This window comes from Helianthus annuus, chromosome 13, assembly GCF_002127325.2.
Source record: "Helianthus annuus cultivar XRQ/B chromosome 13, HanXRQr2.0-SUNRISE, whole genome shotgun sequence".
Taxonomy (NCBI): domain Eukaryota; kingdom Viridiplantae; phylum Streptophyta; class Magnoliopsida; order Asterales; family Asteraceae; genus Helianthus; species Helianthus annuus.
In genome coordinates, this window is record NC_035445.2 from 167,745,276 (window position 1) to 167,753,178 (window position 7,903).

A 7,903-nucleotide genomic window follows, 5' to 3' on the forward strand; every position below is an offset into this window, starting at 1 on the left:
CTAAAGGACAAAACGTGAATGATATGAAAACATAAAGGACAAAAGTCATCAATTTTGAACGTAAAGGACAGCTCCTGAAAATGGGTATAAAGATAAAGGACAATCCTTGAAATTCGCTATTATGAAAAATGTTAAAATCTTCCTAATAAGATTCGCTTTAGTGTTTTGACAACAAAGGCGAGCCCATTTTGTTCATAATCCATCTAGCTTTAATCTGAACCAAATTAACACTTTATTAAAAAAAAACCCGTTTTAACCAGAAACAAATTTGACCCCAAACTTTTAACTGACCCGACAGTTTTACCACATAGATGCATGCATGGATGTGTACATACATGAGTATTAGTATGTATCTATGTTTAAAACTTGTTTTTAATGGAAAAATGGTCAGATCCTAATAAAATATTTGCACAGTACAGAAATATATATTTTTACTGATATTCATTGGGAACTTTACAGATTAAAAAACTGGACGTATTTTTTATAATATTTAAGGGTTTGCTTAAAATAATAACCTGCATTTAGGGAATCCAAGGCGTGCATAATTGAATAAGCAAACAAATTTGGTTTTTCCTATGATGATAACGTGGATTGGTCTTAAAAGAATTACTTAGTTTGACCATTGACTGGGGTTGATTGGTGTAACATACCACATGTTGAAGCACTCTTTAGACTATAGGGAGTGGAAGCATGGAACAAGGGTGTTATTTGACATGTGACTATCACGTCGGTACGAGTCGGAAAAGTGGTGTGGTGCAAAAAAAGAGTGTGAGCGGCATTGTTAGTGGTGTTTTTTAATAATAAAAACAAAAATCAATCAAAACCGACCAAAATTCACCAACCAATGAAAACGCCATAAGCCCATAAGCCCACATGCTGGTGAAGATTTCCCTAGCCCACACACCCCCGTGTAGAGGCTTCCACGCCACAATTCCACTTAAGATGATGCTTTTTAATACATTGCAAAGCGGATCGGTCAGGTCGGACAAGTAACAGGTTGAAATTGGTTTTTGACAAAAATATGTAAAGGTCAAACCAGGTCGGTTCTAAAAAATATCTAATTTGGTTGGGTCAACCTTTTCGGTTTAATCACAAACTACACCATTATTAAAATACAAAATTTAGATTCATAAAAATGAATGCAAATAAAACGCACATACACTTTTATGGGTCATCATGACCCACACGCAGCTAGGTTGAACGATTCACAATTAACAAAAACAAATGCAAGAACTGAGAAACATCATGTGAATAGCATTGGAAACTTAAAAGAAAACAATTCAATTTTGAAAAAAAAGGGGTATTGGATTTTAATAATCCCAAATTTCACTAATTGGCCGGTAATAATCCCAACTATAAAAATTTCCTACAACAGTCCCAACTTGTAAGATTTTGGCCACCAATGATCCTTGTCTAACTGGGTTATAATTCAGTTAGTTTTTTTGAAGTTTTGAGCAGCGAAGAAGGTCACTAGAGGTTGGAGATGACAAGCGGTGGTCTACTTTGGTGGTTTCAGGGGTAAAGCAGGTCATCGGAATAAGTTGCAGGTCACCGGAGTTACGTAGATGGTGGAAATTTTAAACTTTTGAGAAGCGGAGAAGATTACAGGAGGTCGGAGATGATTGGTGGTGGTCTCGTTTGGTGGTTTCAGGGGTAAAATGGGTCGCCGGAATAAGTTGCAGGTCACCAGCCCAACAAGGTTATAACCCAGTTAGACAAGGATCATTGGTGGTCAAAATCTTACAAGTTGGGACTGTTGTAGGCAATTTTTGAAGTTGGGATTATTACCGGCCAATTGGTGAAACTTGGGATTATTGAAATCCAATACCCCCCAAAAAAAAAAGAAACAAATAAACACAAATCAAATATTCAATCATATTTACACATGTCCAACTTTAGGGGTTGTCTCCCATGCATAATTGTTACTTAGTGTTTTACTTCAACGGATTATCTATGTTTTTATAAGTCCATAGTCCACTTAAAGACTCAATGCAAACTGAGTTATTGAAATTGTCTTCGATCTTGCTTTTTCGTTTTTAGGCATACTATACATGTCTAAGGTGAACACATGTGGTGAGTTCATATGATACATATAAACATAAATAAATTTTTTTTTGTCTTTATGACGCTAAAAAACCAGTCTATCGGACGGGTATACTACTAGTTCTAGTATGGTTAGAACCAGGGGCGGTTCTATGTGGTGGTGAGGGGTTGCACAGGAGACCCCTCAACTTTTTTGACGAAGTGTAAATTTATTTTTAATTTCTGTTTTATTTATTTGGGATACTTCTAAGCAAATACTAGGATACCCCTGAGCGTGTAGGTGAATATAAGATGAACGGAAGTTATATGGTCGACGAAAACAAGAATTTTCTGGTTGCTGGAAGCTTCCAGCGTCACATGTTGATAAAAAATGAAGAAGATGAATTATAATAATACAATAATAATATAAGCATCGGGATAAGGAATTATATTTAATCAAACTTCATCGGGGGCGCTCTTCCATTATTATACCATTCAGTATGAAATTAACCGTTCAAAAAAACAACTATTTTTTTTTATTTTTTTCTTTGTTTATTTATGAGTTTACATTTTTCACATACTATTTTTGATGTAGGGGTGTGAATTTCTAACACGACCTGAAAACACAACACGAACCTAACACGAAATTCACGGGTTTAGTTTTAGTCTAAATGGGTTCAAGTTAGTTTCAGGTTGAACCCGTGAACCCGTTTAGCTAAATGGGTCGGGTTCGGGTCAACCCAGTCACGTTGACCCGTTTAACCCATTTATATCATGTTTTATTATTTTTTACAATATGTTATATAACATAAATTAATTTGGTTGTGTATTGTATAATTATAACTTAAAAAGAGAGACTGACATAAAGTTTTATAATTAAAAAGCAAAATATACATTTGTTTTTTTAATAAAATTTTAACTCTAATATATTAATTTGCAAAAAAAAAAATAAACAATTTGAAAATTCGGGTTGAACGTGTTGTGTTAGGGTTAACCCGCTAATATCGGGTCGTGTTTGAGTTCATATATATGACAAGATTTTTGGGTCGGATTCGGGTTCATCTAAAATTTTCGGGTTTGGGTCGGGTTGAACCACGAACCCGACCCGTTTAGCACCCCTAATTTGATGGTTCTTTTTTTAACAAATAAAAAGATTAAAAGTAAAAATAATACAAAGAAAAACATTAAAATAGTTCTTTTTAACTATATTATTTAATATATCGTCTTTTTTTGTTTAGGTCAAAAGAAATATCATATAAACATGAAGAAAGTATGAATGTTTAATCTATACGATTTTACGAATATATGAATAAGAAAGCTTTATTCAACCCATGTGATACACGGACCTGTAACATATTTACTTTCATTGGTTAATGCACATTTTCTCAATACACAAATTAGATATATTATGTTCCTAATAACAATGAGGTTTACTCACCAACCTTTGTTGACTCAAAAACTACTTTTACACGTGATACAAGTGAACAGACATGAAGAGAAGATTTAGACATAGGATGAGCCTTAGTTAACAAGAAACACGGATAAATGTAGTTGAGTTCTTATGAACAATGTCTCATATATTACATTGTTTTATTTGGATTATCTGTTTTGTGGAACATTCAATATGGATTAATTAGTATTTAAAGTAATAGCAAGTTATAAGCTTTGGATCAACTAATCATGCCGTGATCACTTATTCCGCTACGGATCAAAGTGTGATACTTGAATATTTGCTTTTATCCCTACCACTTTATTCATGCTCATAGTGATTATATCGATGTTCTTGCTTGGTGAACATTTTTTAACATTTCTTTTGTAAAGTATAGTTGTAAGCCACATGACACTATCTTCATTATTACTTTTAATAATACTTAATGGATTAAATTAATGTCAAGTTGCCAACGGTTACTTTACATGAACATTCCCGTGTATTATGGTTGTATTTATGGTCATCGTTTTTTAATGAATATTTTAGTATAGTATTTATATTAAATATTAAATTAATGTCAAGTTGCCAACGGTTACTTTACATGAACATTCCCGTGTATTATGGTTGTATTTATGGTCATCGTTTTTTAATGAATATTTTAGTATAGTATTTATATTAAATATTAAATTAATTTCTTACGCAATTCACATAATCATTGAATAGTCATCATAAATAACTAAAATCATAAAGCAAAACCAGTGACACTTCAAGAATAAAAAACGAGTTAATTACATAGTTAGTCCCTGTGGTTTGTACAAAATAACATACTTAGTTACTAATAGTTTAAAATTACCTTCTAGGGTATTAACTTTTCATTTTGTAACGTTTGAAGGTATTAACTTCTAGGGTATTAACATAGTTAGTCCCTGTGGTTTGCACAAAATAACATAGTTAGGTACTAATAGAATGTGATTTTAAACCTACAAATAACGTTAATACCTCCAAACGTTACAAAATGAAAAGTTAATACCCTAGAATGTGATTTTAAACTATTAGTACCTAAGTATGTTACTTTATGCAAACCACAAGGACTAACTATGTAATTAACTCATAAAAACATAATGACATTTAATTAAAAAGTTAGGTTAAGCGAACTTACATTAAATCGATAATCATCAGAGTTGAAGTGAGAGTGGTGGTGGTAAAGTGAATGGAAACTGTAATTACAAGTCTTACACGTCAGTCTCGACTAATATTCTTCACTTTCTTACAAGTATTACAAGTGCGTCTCGACTAATATTCTTCACCTCCGCCCTTGGAAAATGGAACTGATTTAAGTCACATTGGAGATTGCTGGTTAACTTGGGTCGAGCTCAGCTTGTTATATAAGTCAATTAAGCCCAAACTAACATTAGACTATGGACATTAAACCTAATCCAATCTTTAATAAAAAAAAAAACTAATTTTCCTTTCTTCCGTATACACAAGCCAAGTCAATTTTGAATACACATTCACAACCCAACCCAACTTTTCAATTTTCGCTCCCGGATAGTCCCTGGCACAGATGGAGGTTTGTTTTTGGTGTTAAGTGGGTGAGAAATGACCAAAATACCCTTATCATTAAAAGTTGAGGACAAACCAAACCATATTCAGACCAAACAAAAATGGCTTCAGCAGCATCGGTGACATTTCGCCTGAATCAGCCCTCCCAATCCCATTCTCTCAAATCAAAACCTCATTTCACCTTCCCTTTCAAACCCCTCCTCACCTTTTCCCCCTTACACAAACATCCAAAGCTCTAAATCGCCGCAAAATCTACTGATGTCTCCAAAGAAGACATACCACCGGCATCAGAACCCGTAGCTGAAACCGACGACTTCGATAAACGCAGGTTAGAGGAGAAATTCGCAGACCTAAACACCGGAATTTACGAGTGTCGGTCGTGCGGGTACTTGTACAACGAGGCCGCCGGCGACCCATCGGGACTACCATTCGACAGAGTGCTGGACGATTGGAGATCTATCTATCAATTTTTGAGGAAATTATGGATGAATTCAGTTACAAAATTAAGAGATGAATTCTATTTGCTACAATGAATGTGGTGATGATGTTGTTGATGTAAGTAAGTAAGAAGATGTTGATTCGGGGGAAGATGAATGAAGAAGATGAAGGGTATATGATTACACAGCGTATATGAATGTGGTTGTGGCACTGATGGCTGAGTGAAGTGCTGGTGAAGAAGAAGATGTCTTTTGGGGTTTTCAATAATAAGGGTATTTTGGTCATTTCACATCAACTTAACTGAAAAAACTAACCCTCATCCACGCTAGGGACTATCAGGGAACACAATTGAAAAAGTTGGGGACTATAGCTAAAAAGTTGGGGACTATAGCTGTACTTTTAAAAAGTTAAGTAATCATGACATTCTTACAAAATGTGAATGCATGAGATATGTTTGCTTCAGAACAAAACAAGTGCTAATAATCACCTTCATAGAGTTATCAGCTTCTTCAAAAACTTGGGAAAATTCTAAAGAAGTAACTGTGCATCAAGTTTGTGACGTAAAGCCTACAAGCTTCCAGTGATTCAAGTTTACTGTGATTGAATGTAGGTGTTGTTGCCTGAAAATATACAGCGCCACTCCAACGTCATGTACATACATCTATAACACATAAAAAGTACAAGTATCATGTGACACAATCTTGATAAGGTGGGCCCGCTCATGGATACACAAGCGTGTCCATCTTATACCAAACCATACAACGAGCCAGATCAAAATGCATAACAGAGTTCAAGAATCTTATATCAAAATGCAGAGTTTGATAGAACATCAGAAACAACCAAACAGTAAACTGACAGCATAAGAATGAACAGTAATTTAATAACCCAGTCATATAACGTCACTAAATTTGAAATGTTCGTTTAATATAATCAGATAGGACCACAACAACATCAAATTAGGTCACCTCTACATACTGGTGTTACAAATCATAGTCTAACTGTATCCACCGCTCAGTGAGGTGAACGAAGCTCTTTTACCTGTCCCAGTTTGACTATAAAGGTCAAAACAACAATTTTCCAAAATTGGAATTGATATGAATATATTTTGATTTTCATAAAAAAAAATAATATGTATGTTAAAACATACCTTTTTTAAGGCAAGTTCATTGTGCCATCAATTTGGTTTGTTTTCCACTTTTTCTATCTCAAACTGATCAGATATATAGGGGCATATGGCTTTACAGTTTACACTTTATTAGTGAAGCGGGTCATATAATGAGCATCTATATTGCGTCGTCTTAATAGCATAAATAGAATGTTGATGAAGATTGTTGTTTACAGTAATGTATATTTTTTACCATTTAATTCACAGCTTGTAAATAAAGAAGTATAAAAATGGTTTGCATAGGGACTAATAAGAGCTGTCATTTGAATCACATATTCATGTAAAATGAAGAACTACCCCATTAGTCTATGTAGAAGACCATATTAGTCCCTATACTATAGTACTTTGTCTAAAAAGTACTACCCCCAAATTGGATTTATAAGGACAGTGCATCAAACTCGTGTTAAAAAGAAACAGGCATCAAGCACATAAACGCAATTGGAATTCATAAAATTGAAGTATTAATCAGCAAATCAAACCCATCAATCATCAATTGAGTTTCAAATCAAACAGCGCAAACAGAGTATAGAATCAGGGCACAAAATATAGTAAATTACTAATCGAAATTCCATTTATCAACAAACCCATAAACCCAATTGTTTCTAAATCAGAAATCAAGCACATAAACGCAATTGGAATTCATAAAATAGAGGTGATACTTACAGGATGCGTGTGTGGATGGTTTCTCGTGTACTCTCTAAACCCTAATTTCATCCTCTCATTCTCATCACAAACCTCCTAATCTTTCAGTGAATCATAACCCTACCTATTTAGTTTCAATCAACAGCTGCTATTTCTCCACCAATCCGTGAAACCGACACCCATGAGATGAGAGAGGAAGAGATTTTATGAAAAGATGAAGAAAACGAAGATGATAAACAGAGTTGGGTTTGTGTAATTTAGGGGTAGCATCAGCTCTAGGACTGGCCAACTGGTATAATGACACAAATCAATAACCGGGATGAATCGGCGACGACGACATAATGGCCGGAAGTGAACTCCGTTCGTCTCCAAAGCGGAAAGAAGATTAACTGGTCCATTAATGATGGTTGGGCCAAGTCCAACTTGTTAAACAAAGTCACTTAAGCCCAACTTAATATTACTAATTGGTTTCAAACTGGCCCAAAAAGATGATTTGTAATCCGTTTTGGAATATATATACTTTGAGACCAGTTAAACCTGAGCCAAATAGATTAAACCTACTTTTGAAACCAATCTTTTTCCCCTCAAAAACCACTTCCGAGAGAAATTGGTTTTGACTTTTATTAAATCAAACCCGATTTTGA

The 7,903-nt window shown here is 34.3% G+C and overlaps 1 long non-coding RNA gene across 1 annotated transcript; it reads right to left on the reverse strand.

The window, feature by feature from the left end:
* Positions 1-5,830: 5,830 nt before the first annotated feature.
* LOC110900311 lies at positions 5,831-7,675 on the reverse strand. Its single transcript, XR_004876580.1, has 2 exons — positions 7,281-7,675; positions 5,831-6,072 (listed from the first exon to the last, which is right to left on the reverse strand). It is a non-coding gene; the product is annotated as an uncharacterized LOC110900311 (long non-coding RNA).
* Positions 7,676-7,903: the final 228 nt, after the last annotated feature.